Source organism: Giraffa tippelskirchi, chromosome 5 (assembly GCF_054371585.1).
Source record: "Giraffa tippelskirchi isolate mGirTip1 chromosome 5, T2T-mGirTip1v1.2.pri, whole genome shotgun sequence".
Taxonomy (NCBI): domain Eukaryota; kingdom Metazoa; phylum Chordata; class Mammalia; order Artiodactyla; family Giraffidae; genus Giraffa; species Giraffa tippelskirchi.
The window spans coordinates 145041416-145065914 of NC_137279.1; the positions used below are offsets into that span (position 1 = coordinate 145041416).

At 36.5% G+C, this 24499-nt stretch overlaps 1 long non-coding RNA gene across 1 annotated transcript in view; it reads right to left on the minus strand.

Moving 5' to 3' along the window:
- LOC145506166 (uncharacterized) overlaps positions 1–24449 on the minus strand; it is a 150681-nt gene extending 126232 nt beyond the window's left edge. Inside the window, exons 1-3 of the long non-coding RNA XR_014053587.1 lie at positions 24099–24449; positions 12169–12307; positions 3653–3843 (exon numbers count right to left, since the gene is read on the minus strand). This is a non-coding gene — a long non-coding RNA (uncharacterized LOC145506166). The remainder of the gene's footprint in view (positions 1–3652; positions 3844–12168; positions 12308–24098) is intronic.
- Between the last annotated feature and the right edge of the window lie 50 nt (positions 24450–24499).

Genomic DNA, 24499 nt, shown 5'->3' on the forward strand with positions numbered 1-24499 from the left:
TTACACACACACACAACCTGTTCTTACTCCATTCTCACTGTTCTGTCTCCTGTACACACACGCACACCTGTTCTCACTCCATTCTGTCTGTCTGTCTCTCTCTCACACACACACACACACACACACACACACCTGTTCTCACTCCATTCTCACTGTTTCTACACTTGACCATCAGTTCTCTTCTGCACTACTTAAAGTTTCTTAAACTATCTCATCAGTTTGGTTTCAACCACACATCTCCAAACCATTTATGCTATCACCCAGACGATCTTTCAAAAGAAAAATCTAATCGTGTTATTCCTCTACCACCACCATACCCGTCTACTCTCCAACAAACTCTTTTGTCATCTGAAGGAGAAACTATATAAAGCAGCTTCTTCAACCTTTTGCCACTCTCCTATGCACTCTATCCCCCAGATAAACCAAAGTGCTTCTGGTGTTATATCTTTTTGCTTTTACACATGGTGATCCTTAACTAAAATGCTCTCTGTTCCTGAGCCCTTAACATATTTTACTACCCTTAAACTCCCTTGAGCCACGAAGAATTGCAAACATTTTTTGCTGCTATTACCCTTATTTTCCTCTACTACTGTACTTATCACATGATGTTCCAACCCTTGTATGTGTGCTTTTTTTCTCTTAACTACACCTGAAGGCTACCTCAAGGTCAGACATCTTTTGTGCACCTAGCACACAGTATGTTGTCTGTTCCACAGTAAATATTACCCGATTAGATTTTTCAAGCATTTTTTTCCTTTTGCATTAAGACTTACTCTGACACTTTCGCTGGAAGGGAAACATTTAACATGATACCATGAGAGGTTAAACTAAAAAACAGCTAAAAAATAATTTTGGGAAAAGAGTTTTAAAAATCACTGTTGGTGAAAGAATGATCAGAATAACTTTAAAATATCTTAAATGCTTTACTCACTGCACATCTATTAGAATGGCTAATTTTTTTTAAAAAACTGACAAGTGCTAAAGAACATGTAGGACAACTGAACCTCTCATACATGGCTGACAAGAATGCAAAATGGTATAAACCCTCTTGGAAAGAGTTTAGCAGCTTCTCATGAAGTTAAATATATACTTACAATATGACAGAGCCAGTCCACTAAATTAAGTAAATTTTAATAAATTAAAACTTAACAATCACACAAAAATCTGTATCCAAATGTTCATAACAGCTTTATTCGTAATCGTCAAAAACAAAATGCCTAAATGTCTTTCAGTGAGTGAGTGAAAAAACCATGGTACATATTCAATACAAACAATGGAAAACCAGCTAGCAATGGATAAATTCTAAAGTATAAGATGCTCAGTAAAAGAAGCCAGTCTCCAAAAGTCACATGCTACCTGATTAGTAAAAACAAAATTATAGGGAAGGAATCCTTAACCATTCCCAGTGAAGACAGAGGTCAGGGAAGAATTGGGCCACAAAGGGCTAGTACTGAGGGAATCATCTGGTAGTGACTGAGCTCTTCTGTATCTTGATTGTGGTAGTGGTAGTGGTTCCACAAATCCATAAATGTGCCAAAATTCATAAAATTATAGACTAAAACGAAAATTTAATTTTACCATATGTTAATTTAAAAATAAACAAACATACATATTACTTCCCAGGCATGAGGGTTAGCTGCCTTTTTCCTCTACTCCGGTGTACCTTAGCCCTAGACTTGAGAAAGATTAATTTATGTGAGGAGAAAGGTGAAGCAGACTAAAAGAATGGCTTTGAGGTGGATTATCAAGGAGTTTGCTACAACATTATGAATATTTACCTTAAAAGACTGGATTATGAGATAATGATCTATAATTTTAGAGAAAGACAAAGGCGAAGAGGTACTAAAGAGGAGAGCAAATAGACCTGAAAATTACAGAATGGATCGTCTCCCTACCTTTCACCCCTGTCCTATAGCACCATGACTTAATAATTCTATCTTCATCTGACTTGCTTTTTCATGTGCTTCTGCTACACACAAAATGATTGAAGAAAAAGCAATTTAATTTTAAGATGATATAAACCCATTTTTATTTCAGTACTCCAAACCTAAAATAAAAGGGATTAATCAGTTGGCTACAGTTTTCACATCAAAAGCTATAAATGATGAACAATTTCTTAAAAGTCTGGTGGAATTTAATTTGGCATTAAATGTAAAGGGAAGCTAATACACCTGAGGAAATGATATCTAGCATATTTAGTAGTTTGCACTTGTCTCTGCTGCCTGCTTTTCTTCCACAGCCCTGCTCGCCTTCTGACTTTTATTGCTTCCTCCTTTTCTTCCCTGCCCTCCTAAACAGTGTATGATGCCCTTTAGCTCCTCAACGCCTCCTAGAAACTTGCCACAAGTCTAAATTATCTACCTGCTTTTAGGAATGACCACACAAAATACAATTCATCTCAAAGGCTGTGAATTAAAATGTGGCTAATAGTCAAATTCAAGTACTGTGGCGCTCTATTTATAAAACAAGATAATAGGAAATATAAGTAGTCTAATAGGACATTTAACATATATCTAATGTAAGTACTAACACTAATTTACAGTAATTTTTTTTTAAAAAAAGAATGCATGTCATTCAAATTATAAGTTTTCAATATACCTGGCTACTAATATGTACTTAGAGTACCGAGAGTTTAATAAAGTCAAAATTATTACATTTTGTAAAATAAAATATGCATATATTAACAAAAATGCTTTAAAATTACTTAATAATTTCCCCATGTTAGGCCTTTGGGTTGAGATTATGTGACTAAGTCTTTACTGAGATGGAACTGTAGAAATAAAGTGTTTGAGAAGCTCTTTGCAATTACTGAACAACTGACAGTCTTCCATTTTCTTATGTCCATTTATAGAATAAACTCTGGGTAAACTCTAAAAGGTGGTGTGAGCCACATGCCTGTGCAAAAACAATTCTACATAATGTTTCCTTGTGAATCAACAATTAAGGCAAACATATCAATATTATCTTTCTGCTGCCTTGGTTCCTCATCTAAAAAAGATGGTCAAAAATGAAAATTTGGAAAAGGGAAGGGGTTGGTGAGCAGAAAACTGAACACCTGGCTATTAGGTGACTACTCCTTCCAGAAGCACTCTCTGCATTATGAAATATCTATTTGCTGAATTTCAACATTTAGAACTATACTGAATGCCAAAATGAATACTTAAAAACTCTCAATGCTATTCTAACAAACTTCAGATGTATCCAGTGTTGGAATTTGATGGTATCAATTAAGAAATTATTGAGTCATAATAAGAATATAAAAGAAATATTGGTTCCAAAAAAGTGTAAAACAAAACCTCACCTGGAAACTTTTCCAGGCCGACAAAGAAAGATTTCTTTTAGCTAAACTATATATGATAACATGCGAAACCATAACTTGTAACATGAAGTTTCATAAATGAGAAAAGTGTCACGTTAGATTTTTTTCTAACACAAAAATCAGTTCTTTAAATAGTTCTCATTTCTTTCTTAAATTATATAACAAACATTTCCTTGTACAGAATATATAGATGATAATTCTGATGTTAATATAATGTAATTTTCAGTTAAAATATAAAATTTAGCAAATATTTTCTTTTGCTCACAGGAAAAATGAATTCTAGGTTCTTCATGTTAAGACATTATTTCATTAGCATAAGACGTGAATTGTTACCATTCTTCAGTCTTTCCTGAATCTTGTTCAGCCCTGGGAAAATCTGCTTCATATTTCTTTTTGAGATTACTTAAATATGTTCGTAAACTGTCTGGATCCAATTGAGAGTTTCGAGCAGTTTGAACAAGTCTAGTAGCTAGATGGTATACAGCTCTCTGTCTTTCCATCTCAGGGGTACTCCTTTGGTTTTGCTGTTATTGAAAAAAATATAGGTAAAAATTAAAATATGATTCTTATTTTGGCAATATTCTATCTCCTTTCATAGAAATAAGAATTCAATGGTTAACCAATTTTTTTGGATAAGTCAGTCCCATCCACCTAGCAAAGAATATACCAGAAGAAATAAATATTATTTTGGAGAATAAAATTTCTCATGAGTATTTATTACTTCATGACAGATCCTTAATCCTTAAAAACCAATTTTCAATGAAAAAAATCTGCTAAATGGTTCAAGTTTCTCAATACAACACCAAAAAGTAACAGAAAATCCACCAGAATTATGTCCTACAAACACTTTATCATTGAAAAGTTATGGGAAAATAACATTCTGCTCATTACTACGCAGTGTTCATAATTTTAAATGTCACTCAGAGTACTACTCTGCTATCTCCTACTTTAATTCCCCAGCAGATAAACTGGTGGACAGAAAGGGGGATCAGTAAACTGTCCCTCAAGAGAGTTCATATATAGAAATTGCTAGAGTCTAAAAGAAAATACTGCTTCAGGGATAAATTACATTTATTAAATAAGCAAATAAATAGCTAGTTATTATGCCTTAATTCTTAACAAATTATACATAAGGATACCCAAGAAATAATGGTTAAAATGGGACTCTTCTAATACTTTGAAAGACCTTTGGATATTCAGTCCTTGAATACCTCCCTTCAGGGTTGGGAGTGCAGCTAGAAAATTTTTCACTTTTTTGTCTGAGCGAGACAGAGGAATCAGCATTTTTTCAATCTTAACTTTTTATGTAAAGACTTAGTTTCCGTTCACTAAGGGAAATACAATCCTTTCAACTCCTCCTCAACAGCCAGGAATTTTAGGTAGCCAGGAACTCCTTCTCAATAGCCAGGAATTCTTCTCTCTCTGTCACTATAGAAAAACTGCATACGACTCCATGAACTAGAACACTGATCCATCCATCTAGCTGATATACTGATTGATTAACTATCCATTTATCATTTAAGCAACAATTATAGCTATTATTATCTATATTGCAGACCCCATAAGTTGTATTTATGACTACAGGGGATACAAAAATGTCATCCTGATATGATAATGGAACTCAAAAAGCTCAGTCTTACAGTGAAACATACACCTTTACAAGCAATTGATTAATCATGAAAAGTTCCATAAGGGAGATACAAAAATGTTCAGAGGAAGGAATGTTCACTTCCAGCTTGAGTCAAGAAAGGCTTCAATAGGATGGAGTATGGGTAGCCATTCCTTTCTCCAGGGGATCTTTCCAACCCAGAGATCAAACCCAGGTCTCCTATATTGCAGGCAGATTCTTTACTGTCTGAGCCACCAGGGAAGCCCCATTTAAAATGAAACTTGATGGATAGAAGAGCCTAGAAGGAAAGATATTCCAGATGAAGGAAACAGAGAGAGCAAACACGTTAGAAAATGTGGTACACAATCAGGTCAAAATGATGAAACGACAAGTAACTCAATGTGGCAGAAATGTAGAAAAGGGAGGGAACCTACTGCATAGTCCTAATGAGATGTAATTGAGAAGAATTCATAGACTCTTAAGCATCCATGGGAGATATGAAAGTGAAGACATGAAAAGGTTTTTCAAAAGATGAGAAATTTAATTTTGGACCTATTGAAGTGAAAATATAAGTTAAGCTTTTAAGAAGAAATATGGAGAAAAATATATAGTCAAAAAGAAATGAAAATGGAGGCTGAGAAAAGGATGAGAATCACCAAGAGTATAGAATTCTAAACAAAGACATGGTAAAATCTTAGGAATACTTCTATTTGGTAGATGGAATAATAGAAAGCACCAGTGATGAAGGGAAAGAAGTAATCACCAAAGACGTAGAAGAATGAGAACTACTCAGTAAAATATTCAGCTAAAGAGAGGTTATATTAATTTGCAGTGGATAAAATTAGCCTGTCTTGAATATATTTTGAGCAGCATCAGGAAATCTAAAAACTGGAAGACTGCTGGAGAGGTTGCCCATAATTGGAACTTGGCAAGAGGAATTCTGAAGAACTAGGTAATAAGAGGCTCTTCAGAACTGGACCACTGCCAAAATCACTGGTGAAAAATTCCAGTGGAATTACTAGGCAAGTAAAGTCATAAAAGCCGTTGAGGTCAAAACACTAATGGATGTAAAAAAAAAAAACTGAAGGCAGGTTAAGAAAGAGTAGAAGATAAAAGAAAGGTTAATACTGAAGAAAATTTATACTGCACCTAGTTTAGTTTTCTGAACACGATGGATTCTTAGAACAATATAAAGCAACCCGGTGCAAAAAAAAAAAAAGATTACCAAATTTTCAGTTACCAGATGTAAATTCAGTGTTGGATCTACTGCTTCCTAGAAAATCACTTAATCTCTGTGAACCTCAGCTGTAAAAATGTAAGTAAAAATGATAACTTTATTATTTATCTTTAATTCAACCTAACTGCTTCATGAAGAGTTATGAGGCTTATATATGATAATGGATACAGCTGGGAAGCTGGCATTCTATGTAACACAGTAGGAAAGTCGCTGATTAAACGTGCTGGTTGAGCTGTCACTTATTATATCTTACGATCTCAAACTTGAGGCTCGTCTTGACCACTGCCACGGGCTAGTGGACATCTGGGGTTAGGCTTATTCTGTGGGTCAGTGCAAATGCCCCCTCAAAACTGGCCCTATGCAACAAAATAATTAATAATTGATTGTGAGAAGAGATTTTCTAAGTTTAATATGAAGGCAATAAATATGGAGAATTTTTGTACTGTGTAACTGTGTTTGGGGCTATGTTTTTACATGGTGCTCATTTTAACAACCCTGTTTCATTAGGTAATGCAGGTGAGCATCTTTGAGACGGCAGGAGTGAATGAATAATTTCACTGAGGAATGAAATTTCAGCCTAGTGCACGTGGTGGCAATGGGATAAACTGCATCTCCAGGCTTTACCCATCTTGGAAACTTGTAGGAGCAACTTTGAGAGACATTACAACATTCATAAAGAAACTTGAGGCTAACCACCCTTATATTAGATCTCAATTGTTGCAGCAGTAAAGATTGCTTTCAAAGTCCCACAAAAGGAATAAACAGCAGATGTAATGTGTCGTTAATCTTTCCTGGAAGAGACCCACCACCACACTCTAGATTGGCTGTTAATATGCTTGTTAAATCAATTAGATTAACAGGAAAAAAAAAAAAAACTTGAGAAATGCTAATCTTATGCCCCTAGGTTGCTACACTTTGAAAGGGGAAATGATCCGGTCAGTTTTGAAGGCAATCAACTGACTATTGTATTTTTGGGTAGAGTCACTTTGCTAATTAAACATCACAAGGTAAATATGTGCAGCCATTCCTTCTATTTCTTTCACAAGTCTGGAGTAATAAGGATACTACAGGTGGGAGAGAGGCTCAAAAGGCAGGGGATATATGTGTACTTATAGCTGATTCCCATGAAGGAGGGCATGGGAATATAAATAAATATATGACTCACTCCTATATTCTGGACTGGAGAATCCCATGGACAGAGGAGCCTGGCAGGCTACAGTCCATTGGGTCACAAAGAGTCAGACACAACTGAAGTGATTTAGCACACAGGCACACATAGCTGATTCATGTTGTTGTACGTGCATGCGTATGCAGTCAGTCATGTCCGACTCTCTGCAACCCCATAGACTATAGCACCCCTTAGACTATAGCCTGCCAGGCTCCTCTGTCCATGGGATTATCCCAGCAAGAATGCTGGAGTGGATTGCCCTTTCTTCTTCCAGGGGATCTTTCTAACCCAGGCATTGAACCCATGGCTTCTGCATTGGCAGGGGGATTCCTTACCACTGAGCCTCCTGGGAAGCCTTCACACTGTTGTACAGGAGAAACTAACACAACATTGTAAAGCAGTTATCCACCAATTAAAGTTTAAAAAAGAATATTACAGCTGCCCTAATTGTTTCCATAATTTCTCCTTCCGTTTTTCCAGATTTTTTTCTCCAAAACAAAACATAAAAAACTCTGGGGCTACTACCATGTTTAAAACAACTTGACGTAAGCAACTCTAAGCACTAGAGGAAATCTGCCTTGTCTCTCTGCTCTCCCTGTTTTTCTCTTTCTTCTCTCATAGAAGCTCCTTCTGCTTTTCTCTCACTGGAGTGGGTTAATTAGTCTTGGAGTGGCAGCATACCCAAGAGTCTTCTGGCCTGCTTTTGTATTATGTCATTCAGACCTATCCAACTTCAGCTAAAAACTTCTCCACAGACCTGGGGTTATACACTGAGGTTTGGGGTCAAACTCCAGCTTTGCCTTATATCATTTGTATGTGTGTGTTGGGGGGGGGAAGGGCAGTATGATGAATGTGTGTGTGTATACTTTCCCTTGATCCTTTGGGAGGAGTTTTGGTCAAAAGAAGGATTCTGATTGTGGTGGTTTCAAAGTATATCTACAAATTCTTTTGACACTCTCCCTTCAAAAGGTGGAGCCTAATTCTCTTCCCTTTGAATTTGTATAAGACATAGTGACTTGATTCTAATGAATAGAATGTGGCAGAAGTGATGGTTTGTGATTTCCAATCCTGAGTCTTAAAAGGCATTTTCACTTTCACCTTGTTTTCTTGAATTGCTTGTTCTGGAGGAGGTCAGCCGTCATGTCAGGAGGACACTCAAGCAACCTATGGACAGGCTCACATTGGAAGCAAATGAAGCCTCACACCAACAACCAGTATCAACTTGCCAATGGATTTCCCAGCCCCAGTCAAGCCTTCACATGAATGTAACTTTGGCCAGCATCTTGACTGCAACCTCATAAGAGACCCTGAGACAAAATTACCTCCTCCTGAATTTCTGACCCACAGAAAGTGTGAAAATAATAAATAAATGCTTACTCTTGTTTTAAATTACTTCACACTGGGATATTGTTATACTGCAGTAGATAACTAATGGTGATTTTAGTACTGGAAATGGTATGATGCTATAATATCAACCTAAAATATGGGAGAGGCTTTAGAACCAAGAAGTGAGAGGAAGTTGAAAGGACATCAAGGAAAGTGTTAGCAGAATCTTGATAGCCTTTGAGGAGGCTACTGCTGTGATCTCAAAGGAAAGTAAGAAAGATGTTCCTGGAAACTGGAGGACAGAAAATCCGTTATGTAGTTGCAGAAAGCTTAGTGTCAATGTCACCTGCAGCTACATGGAAAGTTGAAAATATACTAACGAATTGCTTTATCTAGTTAAGGTGATTTCCAGGAATTCTGCTGATGGTGTCACCTGTTTTCTTCAGGCTGATTATAATCAAATGAAAGAAGATAAATAAGCTAAAGAAAGGATTATTTTACATAAAAGAGTCAGAACTTGTTGGTTTGGAAAATTCCCATCCTCTCCAGATGTCAAACTATGATAAAATTAGGAAATGTCTCCAGGCAGAGACTCCAGTAAATCCAGAACACTATCAGAAAAAATGTGTAAAGATGAAGCTGATGTGTGCTCAGTTGCTCAGTCTTGTCTGACTCTTGCAGCCCCATAGACTGTAGCCCACCAGGCTCCTCTGTCCATGAGGTTCTCCAGGCAAGAATACTGGAGTGGGTTGCCATTCCCTTCTCCAGGGGATCTTCCCAACTCAGGGATTGAACTCAAGTCTCTTTTGTCTCCTGCATTGGCAGGAGGATTCTTTACCACTGAAGGAGTAGCTATAAAGTCCTTTGATTAGATCTCAGAAAGATGAAGGAAGGTGTCTCAGAAAAGCTTTTAGTTAGAAAATAAGACTTCCAAAAAGTTTATAGTTTCTTCTCTCAGCAGTCTCAGCAGAAGCCTGAGTAGGGAAGGGTACACCTCAAAAATATTCATGGGTGTGGCTTAATGACATGAACTCTCAATAAGAGTCAGGAGACCCACAAGTTTTAAAAAGAACCGCATGGCAGGAACACAACCAAGTTGGACTGAAAGGAATAATATAGTACAAAATGAGAAGAGATCTTTGGGCTTCCAAACTTCTACAGGCAGTAAGCAGGCTTACAAGACTACTCAACTATAAGCCTTGGCTACCTTTCATGAAAAATGAAGGATAACTCAGAAGGTGCAACCAAGAGACCAGGGTGCAGAGTTAAGAGGTATAGAGACTTATTCCCAAGCGCTGACTCCCAATCAAGGCACTGCCAACTAATGCTCTGCTACACTAATTTCTATGGACCTATGGCTCTTGGATGCCTCCTGTTTCTACCCTTTTTGAATGGGAGTGTATTGGCATTTATGTTATGCCTGTCCCACCACTGCATATTGTGGGGAGTACTTGTGGGTCAGATGACTTGCCTCCTTGGTTCATACGTCTTCAGGTCAACAGTAACTACATTTGAAGAACTGTATGTAAGGAACTACACCAGAGGAGCCTCACCTACCCCTGAATCTAATGTAGATGATGTGATGCTAAAGTTTAAGCCAATGATGTAAAGGATGAGACTGTGGGGAGATTCTTGGGAGCGACTAAGTATATTTTGCATATGAAAAGAAAGTAAATAATTTTTGGCTGGAGAGCAAATTATGGTGGTTTTAAAACAGGTCTATATATTCTTTCATACTCCTGTCTTCAAAACTTAGAGCTGGGTCACTTTGCTGTGTACCTGAGACAATCACAACATTGTTAATTGGCTAACAGTTCCGTTCAGTCGCTCAGTCATGTCCAATTCTTTGTGACCTCGTGGACTGAAGCTCAACAGGCTTCCCTGTCCATCACCAACTCCCAGAGCTTACTGAAACTCATGTCCATCAAGTCGGTGATGCCATCCAACCATCTGATCCTCTGTCATCCCCTTCTCCTCCTGCCTTCAATCTTTCCCAGCATCAGGGTCTTTTCAAATGAGTCAGTTCTTCACATCAGGTGGCCAAAGTATTGGAGTTTCAGCTTTAGCATCATCCTTCCAATGAATATTCACAACTGATTTCCTTTAGGATTGACTGTTATATAATTGGCTATACTCCAATATAAAACAAAATTTAAATTAAAAAAAGAAACATACAGCCCAATTCCCCTCCCTTTCTCTGTGGGTTGGACTTAGCTACCCTCTTCTAATAACAGAACATAGCAGAAGAGATAAAGCGTGACATCTACTACATATTGAGGTAATTTGTTACACAGAAATAGATGACAAATCTCTATCCCAAGCAGTGCCACAGAACTGTTTCTAATGCTCTCTGAATAAAAGTCAGGTTCCACTGTAACTGAAAGTACCACACAGTACAATAAATAGTCTCCCTTCATTTGAGACAACATCATAAATAACCCCTTCTCTGTAAATTCTTCATCTCTCCTCTCCATACCCACAATTTTATTGATGAGACTGTTTCTCTGTGTGTCTCCCAGTATAATATGAAGACATCTTGACAATGGGAATCATTAATATATGACCATAAAATACCTTGACTATAGTAGCTAATTATATAGTAGATAAAAATGTTTATTATCCAAAAGAATGAAAACCAGGAGAGGTATTGTACATTTAAATCTTTAAGTTACTAACAGAAGAATGTCTTTTCCATAGCAGGTATGCCATAAATACTAGTCCATGAATGACTGATCAATTGAGCTTAACAGCAAAAATATCAAAAAGAAAAAAGAATGTAAGGATAGAGAGGTTTGTTCAACCAGGTAAAGATATCCTTGAAGCCAGGATCAATGTAAAAACAAATTAGCAAGGTATTACTGAACATTTACAGAAAGACACAATACCATATTGTAGAAGGAATGGACATAACAGAGAAATCATTTGAAACATATGGCTAGAAAGAAATCCAAAGAAAAGACTTTTCCTCTTCCTTTCCAATTCTAATGCTTTTAAAAATACATCTTTCTTTTCTACTAAAACAAAAAGAAAAATATTACACAGTTTTGAGACAGAAGACCTTTTTCCCTACAAGAGGCTATTCATATCTTAATAAGTTGAAAAATATAAATAATAATCCATCACAATTGGATGCTGCTTCAGAAGTCATCAGGAATTTTTCACATTACGTAATTTACCTTTTGCAACAACCCTATGAAGTAGGCATAATAGGATTTTTGTTCATTTGCAGATAAGATAATTAAAGTTCAAAGGAGTTAAAAGGTTTGTTCAAAATCACAGAGGAAGTAGGAGAACCAATACTTAAACTCAGGTCTTTTGACTCCAAATCCAGCTACATCTCACTACGTCACAATGAAACACTGAGTTAAGTACATGGGAAAGTCAAATCAGTTACTCAGTGAATGAATGATCAGCAAGCAAGGCAGTATTTCCTAGCAAGCCATAAAAACTCCATCTGGAACAAACTGCCTGATTTCAGAAATATAGGACACATAAAAATCATACCTTACCTGAAATTAGACAGGAAAACTCAACAACACTGTTGAATGATAGCCCAGTTTCACAGGGTAGCTTCCTTGACTTTATAATGAGCAGTATTTTCAATCGCCATTTTTATGCTGACTCATTGTCTCATCTAATAGATGATGGCTGTAAGCATAAAAAGAAAAATATTATTCTTTAAACAAGCTTATCACATGATATAAACTTTTTTCAACTTTTTCAATGACTATAACTTTAAATCAACATAATACCTGTACTGGAAAACCATTACTTTCAGTTGAAAACAATTATACCGAAGATTTCAAAAGTATACGCATAAATTTAATATGTGATCACTAAGAAAAGCTGAATAAGAGAATGATTATAGTGACATGGGGTAAACCATAAAGGGTGATAAACATAAGCTGGGGGCAAATCATAAAGAGGATTCCAGAGTAAGGCAATAGGATACTGAAGGAAAGGATGGGAATGACAGGACCATGTACAGAAGAAAAACCAAATAAATTTGGTTGGAGCAGAAGGGGGCTTATTGGGAGACAGCAAAATAAAAGGTGTTTGGGGACCATCAGGTTAAGGACTTTAGATACTATAATGAAACTGGGAGTACTTGATCCAAGGAGATATTGAAAGTGATTAGAAAATCTATTTGACAACTATGGATAGGGTGCGTGTACATTTAGGAAATCCAACAGTATAGTAATAAAAAGTCCTAGTAAAGACATTGAATATAAAATTTAAGAGCTAGAGAGGAAAAAAATGGAGTGATCTTATAATACCATCATAATCGAGAATCAAATTTTACATCAATAATGATGGGACAATCTGATAATAAGGTTCCTTCTGTTATGATGGAAAACATACTTTAGTATCACTTAAGAAAAAATCTTGTCAAAAATGGTTTACTGAATATAATGAAGTTAGATTATAGAAAATATTAACAGATAAGGAAGTTAAATCTCAGTAGGAGCAAGCAATTACACAAACACAGAATGCAGGATAGTCTATAATTATCATGGAAATAACATGAAAGAAGAGAGTTTGGGAACTGCTCCAAAGTCAAAAAAAAACAAAAAAGTAAATGCAAGGTATAAATTTCTGATGGACTCATATTTTAGAAAAAGCTCTGAGAACATAGTTTACAACTTGGACTTGGGGAAATCTGTGTGTGGACTAGGCATCAGATGATTTGGAGACAAGCTTGAGAAGAACCTAGAAATTATGTGGATAATATTCATTTTACAGATATCATGCTTATTATATGAGAAAACAAAAAATAACTAACCCTACAGGGAGTAAGGAAAGGCTGTTTCTTGGATATCTCTTACCAACGAAGTTTATTAATTTGCTGGATGTATGAGGACTGACTAGTTCTTCCCTCAGTGGGAAGCATCTCCAGCCCCAATCTTTTTGCATCCATGTATTGCTCATTGTCTTTTCAATCCTTTAGAATTAAATTAAAAGTCTTCTTTTTCCCTACCAATTCAACAATTAAAACCACAACTGAAAAACCACAGTAGAAAGCACAGAGGATTCTATCTTGTCCCTCCTAAATATAAAAGCATATGCTGCCTCCCAGAGAAATACAAATAGGATGAAATGCTGGAACAAGAACAAAGATGGACAATAATCCACAGCCTAAAACCCCTGTGGTTTAGGTCCATTATTGTCTCTTTATCTCCCTTCACAGTTGATATTCTCTTCAATACTGAGAGAATGGTCACTGGTACGTGAACACTTATCCACAGCACACGAGACTTACTCCAACATAGAGAGAGGGGGGAAAAAAGCCCACTACAATTTACAAAATTCTAATTCTTCCCTCGTTTTATTAGGGGACTGATTAGAACTGTAGATATGCTTGTTTACTAAGTACTGACTTGCATTTTTATTTTCTCAATTGCTTGTTCTGAAAGAGAAAGAAAGCTCTACTTGTTTATAATTTTTAGAAATATATATGAGCAATTCTCATTTATGTGCTGAAATGACAAGAATTGACAAAATGCAGTGATATTCCACAAAAAAACTTTTCATTTCGTTATATTTTTTGACCAAGTATTTTATTTTTAAAACAAAATTAGCTTTAAGAAAGACTCCAAAAATATTGATTTTACTTTATGCTCTCTGCTATATAGTCAATGAATTTCTAAACGTGCCCTGGAGAAACAGAAAAAGAGAAAGCAAGAAGTCTAAATAATATACAGGCTTTATAAGCAATTCTCAGAGTATTAGTCATAGATCTGCAAATATTTAAATTTCTCATTTATCTCATAAATCTGTCTTTTGATTTAGCCTCTCAGATCGTGACTGAATTCCAGGTATAAAGACTAATTGATGTGCCATAGCAAATCATAGTTGTTCTCATTTTTGTTATTGAGATGAAAATATCAATTATCAAATCAACTAAGAAAGAATACTGGGTAATAGAACTAAAATATGGGAAAGTCTCATTATTTTGGAGTAAGAGAAAGTTTAGGTATAAAGTTTAAAGTTAGCTAGAAGTAACTGATTTGCCCCAAACCAATTTTTCATGAAGTAACAATGAAGACAGTGATGCTTTATGGTTTGCTGAAACCCAGGAAGAATTTCCATAAATCAAAATGTGAATGGGTTCCTGGGCAGAACAAATGAATGAGCAGAAGAACTGTAAAATAATCAGACCCAATTCTACTTTCATGTCTCCAAAGGGCATGGCACCTTTAAGATGCAAAAGAAGAACTATCTCTGTGCATCTCTACACTTCCGCTTCCCAGAGTGAAGATCTAGGAAAGAGGCATCATATCTATTTTACTCATTCTATTTCTAAAGCCTAGTACACTGAGGAATAGTTGGCACTCAATAAGTATTGATTTCAACAACAACAAAAAAGAAGTGAAGGGCACACTGAAGATTCTTAAAATCTAGAGCTAAAGGAAAATTGTAGGGGAAAAAGTGAGATATATAATAAAGACTTCATTAACAGACAACAAACACATTCCCAGAGAAGTAATAACAGAAGAATTTTTTTTAATTGATGCGTTCCTTCAGATCTAAAGAGCTTACCAGATATTAGGCAAAATAGAAAAAAAAAAAAAAAGAACCAGCTAGACATAATTCAATGATACTTTAAAATTTTGGGGATAAAGAAGAAATCCTACAACTGTTTGTTTAGAAAACTAAAATACAAAAATCCATAAAAACTTGATCTAAAATATTTCTGCAGGAGTAATGTCATAGGACAACTTGTTCAGCATTCATCAAACTTGGAAAGATTATGTAATACACAACCAAATTGTTGTTTGTGTAATAAGAGAAAGATATTTTTAGTGAAGTCAAGTGGGCCTTAGAAAGCATCACTACCAACAAAGCTAGTGGAGGTGATGGAATTACAGTTGAGCTATTTCAAATCCTGAAAGATGATGCTGTGAAAGTGCTGCACTCGATATGCCAGCAAATTTGGAAAACTCACCAGTAGCCATGGGACTGGAAAAGGTAAGTTTTCATCCCAATCCCAAAGAAAGGCAATGCCAAAGAATGCTCAAACTATTGCACAATTGCACTCATCTCACACACTAGTAAAGTAATGCTCAAAATTCTCCAAGCCAGGCTTCAGCAATACGTGAACTGTGAACTTCCAGATGTTCAAGCTGGTTTTAGAAAAGGCAGAGGAACCAGAGATCATATTGCCAATATCCGCTAGATCATCGAAAAAGCAAGAGAGTTCCAGAAAAACATCTATTTCTGCTTTATTGACTATGCCAAAGCCTTTGACTGTGTAGATCACAATAAACTGTGGAAAATTCTGAAAGAGATGGGAATACCAGACCATCTGACCTGTCTCTTGAGAAACCTGTATGCAGGTCAGGAAGCAACAGTTAGAAGTGGACATGGAACAACAGACTGGTTCCAAATAGGAAAAGGAGTACGTCAAGGCTGTATATTGTGACCCTGCTTATTTAACTTACATGAAGAGTACATCATTAGAAATGCTGGGCTGGAAGAAGCACAAGCTGGAATCAAGATTGCCGGGAGAAATATCAATAACCTCAGATATGCAGATGACACCACCCTTATGGCAGAAAGTGAAGAAGAACTAAAGAGCCTCTTGATGAAAGTGAAAGAGGAGAGAGAAAGAGTTGGTTTAAAGCTCAGCATTCAGAAAACTAAGATCATGGCTTCTGGTCCCATCACTTCATGGGAAATAGATGGGGAAACAGTGGAAACAGTGTCAGACTTTATTTTTTTGGGCTCCAAAATCACTGCTGATGGTCGTTGCAGCCATGAAATTAAAAGACGCTTACTCCTTGGAAGGAAGGTTATGGCCAACCTAGACAGCATATTTAAAAGCAGAGACATTACTTTGCCAACAAAAGTCCGTCTAGTCAAGGCTATGGTTTTTCCAGTGGTCATGTATGGATGTGAGAGTTGGACGGTGAAGAAAGCTGAGCGCCAAAGAATTGATGCTTTTGAACTGTGGTGTTGGAGAAGACTCTTGAGAGTCCCTTGGACTGCAAGGAGATCCAACCAGTCCATCCTAAAGGAGATCAGTCCTAGGTGTTCATTGGAAGGACTGATGTTGAAGCTGAAACTCCAATACTTTGGCAACCTCATGTGAAGAGTCGACTCATTGGAAAAGACCCTAGTGCTGGGAAGGATTGGGGGCAGGAGAAGAAGGGGACGACAGAGGATGAGATGGTTGGATGGCATCACTGACTCGATGGACATGGGTTTGGGTAAACTCCGGGAGTTGGTGATGGACAGGGAGGCCTGGCGTGCTGCTATTCATGGGGTTGCAAAGAGTCGGACACAACTGAGTGACTGAACTGAACTGAACTGATCATATCCTTTTCTTTTTAGAGAATTGAAGGGAAAAGGATAATATAAGAAATATCCACTGAAAAGTCTGGGGGTTTTACAAAACTCTAGCCAAAAACATTGTTCATTATATTTTAAAAGACAATTATGACATATGAATTATATCCCAATTAAAAAAAAGCATAATGTTTTTTAAGCATTATGCTCATTATGCTACTTAGTATCCATTATCAAAAGGAGCCACATGACAGTGGCTTAACAAAAGATCTGGAAACTTTAATTCCTAATAATCTAAGACTGTAGAAATAACATTAGCATAACCTAGAGAATGGATCATTAATTTGTCCTTTAGATTTTTCTCTTTTAAACATCAGCTCTCAACTGGCAACTGGTTAAATGCTAGATCCTGATAATCTCATGTTTGAATTCTCTAAAATGCTAATTTATTAGGATAAATGCTTGATGTAAATCACAGGAGTAGGGGGTGACTTGAGCAAGATGATAGAATAGGAAGCTTCAAGACTTTCCTTCCCACACTGACACAGAATTAACAATACATGGATCAATTCTTTTTACCAGAAAACAAAAAAACAGTTAAGAGGCTCCTGCACCACAGGAAAGCTTGAAAACAGTTGTATCAAATCCAGTAAGAAATTCATGGCACCCACTCTCCAGAGCCCCTCTGCCCCAGGTACAGCAAGATCAGGAGGAAATTCCCAACCCCCAGCTTTTCCAGGGGAGAGGAAAAGTTGGAGGCTGTGTCCAGCATTCTGACTTTTCAGGGGCTGCCCAAAGGATGGTTTCTGTCTGGTCTGTCTCAGAAGGCACACTTCCAATCTCATTCTATGAGGTCTACATTACCCTGACACCAAAGCCAAACAAAGACAAGAAATAAGACTACAGGCCAGTACCTCTGATGAATGTAGATGTAAAAATCCTCAACAAAATACTATCAAACTGAGTCCACAGCACATTGAAAGGATTATACACCATGACCAAGTGGGACTTATCCCTGGGATGGAAGGATGCTTCAACACTAAAAAAAATATATATGATTCACCACATAAATAAAACAAAGTAAAAAAATCACAGGGTCATATTTGACAAAATTTAACACCTTTCATTAAAAAAACATTCAACAAACTGGAAATTAAAAAATTAATTCAACATCATAAGGTTCTATATGACAAACCCATAGTTAAGATCATAGTCAATGGTACAAAACTGAAAGCTTTTCCTCTAAAATCAGGAACAAGGCAAGAATGCTTCTTTACAACTACTATTCAACATAGTGTTGTATAGTCCTAGCTAGAGCAATTAGGAAAGGAAAAGAAAAGGCATCACAATTATAAAGGAAGAAGTAAAACTATCTCTGCTTACAGATAACATAATCTTATATATAGAAAACCCTAAAAGATTCCATAAAAAAAAAGTTAGAAATAATAGTCAGTAAAGCTGATGGATACAAAATCAATATACAAAAATCAATAGTATTTTCATATATTAACAGTAAAAAATCTGAAAAGGAAATTAAGAAAACAATTGCATTTAAATATATCATTAAAAAGAATAAAATACTTAGGAATTAATTTACTCAAGAAGGAGAAAGACTTGTACATTGAAAACTATAAAATGCTGCTGAAAGAAATTTAAAATGACACAAATAAATGGAAAGACATCTTATGGTCATGAATTGGAAGACCTGATATTGTTAAAATGTCCATACCAATAGAAGCAATCTACTGCTTCAATGCAATCCCTTATCAAATGCCAATTCTGGACTTCCCTGGTGGTCCAGTGGTTAAGAACCTACCTGCCAATGCAGGGGACATGGGTTCAATCCCTGGTTTAGGAAAATCCCACATGCCACAGGGCAATTAAGCCCATGCACCACAACTACTGAGCCTGAGTACCACAACTACGGAAGCCCACTTGCCCTAGAGTCTGTGCTCCACAACAAGAAAAGCCACCAGGATGAGAAGCCCGCACACTGCAACTAGAAAGTAGCCCCTACCCAGTGCAGCATGAAACAATGAAGACATAGCACAGCCAAAAAAATAAATAAAACAAAACTTACTATCTTAATATATGTATTATATAATATATATCAAAATAAAAAAATATAATATATATATATAACAAAATAAAATGAAGAAATAGCACAGCCAAAAATAAAGAAAAGAGTTACTATCTTAATATATATATATCTAATGGGCTTCCCTGGTGACTCAGACAGTAAAGAATCTGCCTGGTTCGATCCCTGGGTCAGGAATATCCCCTGGAGAAGGGAAAGGCTAACTACTCCAGCATTCTTTCCCTGGAGAATTCCATGGACAGAGGACTCAGGTGGGCTATAGTCCTTGGAATCACAAAGAGTTGGACATGACTGAGCACTCATACACACACATACTATACATTATACACATGATGGAATATCATTCAGTCATAAAAAGAATGAAATGTTTCCATTTGCCACAGTGTGGATGAACCTAGAGGGTATTAGGCTAAGTGAAATAAGTCAGGAAGAAAAAGACATATTGTATGATTTCACTTACATGTGGATTCCAAAAAGACAAAACAAATGAACAAACATAACAAAACAGAAAGAGTTACAGATACAGAACAAACAGGTTGTTGCCAGCAGGGGAGAAGGAAAGAAATAGGAAAGGGAGATTAAGAGGTACAAACTTCCACTTGCAAAATAAATGAGTCATGGGTATGAAATATACAGTATGGAGAATATAATCAACAATTGTGTTGTATGTGTCTATGGTAAGAGATCAAAACTAGATTTATTGTGGTGATCATTTTGAAACATATTGAAATACTGAATCACTATTTTGTGTAACATGAGATAGCATAGTGTTGTGGGTCAATTATACTTCAAAAACAAACTAGAAAAAAAGATCAGCTTTCTGGTTGCTACAGGGAGCAGGCATGAGAAGAAGCAATTGGATGAAGGCAGTCAAAAGGTACAAACTTTCAGTTATAAGATAAATAAGTACAAACATTCAGAGTTATAAGATAAATCATTTCAGCTCAGTTCAGTTCAGTTGCTCAGTCATGTCCGACTCTTTGCAACCCCATGAACTGCAGCATGCCAGGCCTCCCTGTCCATCACCAGCTCCCGGAGTCCACCCAAACCCATGTGCATTGAGTCGGTGGACATCCAACCATCCAACCGTCTCATCCTCTGTCATCCCCTTCTCCTCCTGCCCTCAATCTTTCCCAGCATCAGGGTCTTTTCAAATGAGTCAACTCTTTGCATCAGGTGGCCAAAGTACTGGAGTTTCAGCTTCAACATCAGTCCTTCCAATGAACACCCAGGAATGATCGCCTTTAGGAGGGATTGGTTGGATCTCCTTGCAGTCCAAGGGACTCTCAAGAGTCTTCTCCAACACCACAGTTCAAAAGCATCAATTCTTCAGTGCTCAGCTTTCTTCACCGTCCAACTCTCACATCCATGCATGACCACTGGAAAAACCATAGCCTTGACTAGATGGACTTTTGTTGGCAAAGTAATGTCTCTGTTTTTAAATATGCTATCTAGGTTGGCCATAACCTTCCTTCCAAGGAGTAAGCGTCTTTTAATTTCATGGCTGCACGACCATCAGCAGTGATTTTGGAGCCCAAAAAAATAAAGTCTGACACTGTTTCCACTGTTTCCCCATCTATTTCCCATGAAGTGATGGGACCAGAAGCCATGATCTTAGTTTTCTGAACGTTGAGCTTTAAGCCAACTTTTTCACTCTCCTCTTTCACTTTCATCAAGAGGCTCTTTAGTTCTTCTTCACTTTCTGCCATAAGGGTGGTGTCATCTGCATATCTGAGGTTATTGATATTACTCCCGGCAAGCTTGATTCCAGCTTGTGCTTCTTCCAGCCCAGCATTTCTCATGATGTACTCTGAATATAAGTTAAATAAGCAGGGTGACCATATACAGTCTTGACTGCTCCTTTTCCTATTTAGAAGCAGTCTGTTGTTCCATGTCCAGTTCTAACTGTTGCTTCCTGACCTGCATACAGGTTTCTCAAGAGGCAGGTCAGGTGGTCTGGTATTCCCATCTCTTTCAGAATTTTCCACAGTTTATTGTGATCCACACAGTCAAAGGCTTTGGCATAGTCAATAAGATAAATAAATTCTAGGAAAACAAACAAACTTAAAAAGACACAGAAGTGGCAGAAGTGACATTCCGTTGCAGAAGGGGAAGTTAAGAACCTTACTTATATTCTTAGGAATAAAACCTCATGTAATTTCCACCCAAAAATGTAAAGGCTGGAGTTTAGTGTACTTTTGATTTTAATGTACTATTAAATATGTTAATTAGGTAGATATGTTCATCTGAAGAGCCTTGCATAGTTAAACAGAAGAATGACAGATAAGAATCTGGTGGTAGCACACTGCCTTGATCCCTGGTTTGGGGCTCAGACAGTGAAGACTCTGCCTACGAAGCAGAAGACCTGGGTTCATGCCCTTCCACTGCAGGGGGCACCTATGACTTACCTGTAGAACTTATTTCTGGTGAAACTGTTTAGCTGGCTAAGTCTGTCCTTGGCACCTCGCCTTAGTCACCTCTCGGTTATCCAGTATTGTGTTACATTCTCAGTACTTTGCCAATTCTTAATCTGTAGTTCTAAGATTTTCTAGATAAGCTCCCCAGGTTACAAAATATAGCTGCCTCGAGCCCAGCCAGATTAAAGGCTTGGCATCTCATAAAAATGAGTTTACTTAAAGGATTAATCAGTGATAACAGTTTCAAGTCCAAGCCTTCTAGATAATATCTAGCCCTGAAATGTACAAACCATAAGGAAAAACAGAGTAGGAGTTTTAGACAGCCTTTGAGACCTATGAGCTTTTGGCCTACTCACAACACAGAGGTCAACTTGCAATCTAAGTCTAGGGTACTATGAAAAACAGTAAGATATTTATTTGAAACTCACAATTTTTCAATCATTAGTGCATAACATATGGAACATTTTTCTTTAAATCGGGACATTTATAAAAGCTGCTGAACATATTTTCAGTGCCATTGACTTCTAACGATTCTATTGAGGGATTTTCCATGAAAATGAGAACGTATAAGCTATACTCTGGCACAGATGTTATACTCAAGTCTGAAGGCAGCTGAGCACAGAGACAAAGGATATGGACTGTGGACTCATTTTTGGTTCAAATCACTGCTACTCAGTAACTACATGACTCTGGCAACTAGCTTAACCAATCTAAATCAAAGTTCCTCTACCATAAAATAGAGATTAAATAATAGAGAACTAGGAAAATTAAATGGAAAAATACATGTAAACCACTTGTATAGCCTAAGTACATAAGAACTCAATAAATACTATTTATTAATATTACTATTAATCAGCTCACAGTGCACTGAACATGTTTTTGAAGTTTATCATTAATAGTGGCTACAATTAAACATTTTTTAAGCTAATGCAGCATCAATTTTGACTTAATATATCTGTTTATTATATTCAAAATGAAAATGATTTTACTACTTTTTCATTATAAAAAACCTAATCAGACATTCAAACCATAAACAAAAATATAAAGGAAAAAATCACTCAAACTCTATACACGCAGAGGCATACACTGTTCCTTCCTTAGTCACTAGGTTGTGCCCAACTCTTGTGACCCCGTAGACTTAGCTCGCCAGGCTCCTCTGTCCATGGAATTCTCCAGGCAAGAATACTGGAGTGGGTAGCCATTCCCTTCTCCAGGGGATCCTCCTGACCCATTACTCCTTTAATAATAACACTTTTTTACCAAGCAGAATTAATCTACCAGCTGTTTATTGATATTTTTTGAGATATAAATGCAAAGCTCTTGTTTCTTGACTTCTTTTCATGAATCAGCCATGAAAATGGAAAGGAAGTTCTCTTTTCTGGAGAAACAGGAGAGAAAAGAAGTGAAACCTCTGTTCCCATCCTGAAAGCGAAAAATTATTAGTGGCTCAGTCATGTCCGACTCTTTCCCACCCCATGGACTCTAACCTGCCAGGCTCCTTTGTCCTAGGGATTTTCCAGGTAAGAATACTGGAATAGGTAGCTATTCCCTTCTTCAGGGGATCTTCCTGACCCAGGGATCGAATCCATGTCTCCTGCATTGCAGGCAGATTCTTTACCATCTGAGTCACCAGGGAAGCTCCTTCCCATCCTGCCTGGGTTCAAATTCCAGATTTACTACCTACTAGACATTACATCATGGGTAAGTCACTTAAGCACTACATCTCAGCTTCCTTATCTGTGAAATGCAGTTATTGGAAGGATTAAAGGAGTTAATACAGATAGTATTTAAAATAGTACCTAATACACAGTAAGAAGAACATAAAAGTTAATTATTATATATGGTCCTAAAAGGTACCTGAGATATATTGTTATATAAATAAAAATCAGCTCATAGAACCAGTTATACATAATATTTCCCACATAAAAAGAACAAAGTATATAATAATACATCTATTTATAGACATAAGCATAAAAGTATTTAAACAGCTCCATATGAAACTGCTAATATGAGTATCTTGAGAGACTTTCACTGGCTGTATAATGTTTTAATTTTTAGTTAATACAATTTTATGTGTAGTATTACTAAGAAATCAAAATAGTTCAGTTAAAAATGTATTTTTTGAAGTAGGAAAAAGAAGAAAAAGAAAGTAGAGGAAAACAACAAAACTTGGTTTTTAGAACGATGATATTAGTTATTAGGTTTTTATGATAAAGAGAGTTTGGATTTTACAAAATACAATATTAGTGGAAGTATATTATAATAGTAAGCCTAAAGTTCTAATTTCCTTCACTAAAGAGACATCATTCATGTTATGTAAAAAAACTATGCAAAAGAAAAAGAAAACACTTAAGTACCCTTAAAATTGTTAATAAATATACCCCAGGTTGTTAAATTTAACAGAAATGTGGCTGAAGCTTTAACTACTAAATAATGACAAAACAATCTTAACATATTTCTGCTTTACTGAGACAAGGATGCCAAAATAAGCCTGAAGTACTTTTAATGCCCCCCACTGTATATATTCTACATAATATAGAGAGGAATGATCTCTATAAAACTTATAATTCTAAAACAAAGTTTCCAAATTTTGTTTAATATTGTATGACATCTTTTCTCTCTGAGAATACAGTACCTATTGGCAGATCTCTTGACCTATTTTAGCCTTAGTTTCCTCAATTAGAAAATAGGGAAAATATTCCATGAAGATTAAGTGAGAATATGCAGTTCTCATGTAGAACATGAGAACAACAGTACTGAACTTTTTCATTCTATCACTGTCTGTTATATTATAGCCTAAAAAGAATAATCAATCTGATCATTAATACTATTTTGTCTCATGTGTAGACTGTGGGTTTTAGCACTTGATAAACATACTATTAGCTTGAAGTGAATTCTTAGGAAGTTAAAAATATCATATCTTATCTCTCCCACATGCCATTTCTGTCCAATATGTCTTTCTCAAAAGTCATCAGTTACATGTAATATCCCAAATTTCTGACCTGTACTGATGACAGATCTCCATGTATTGTGATG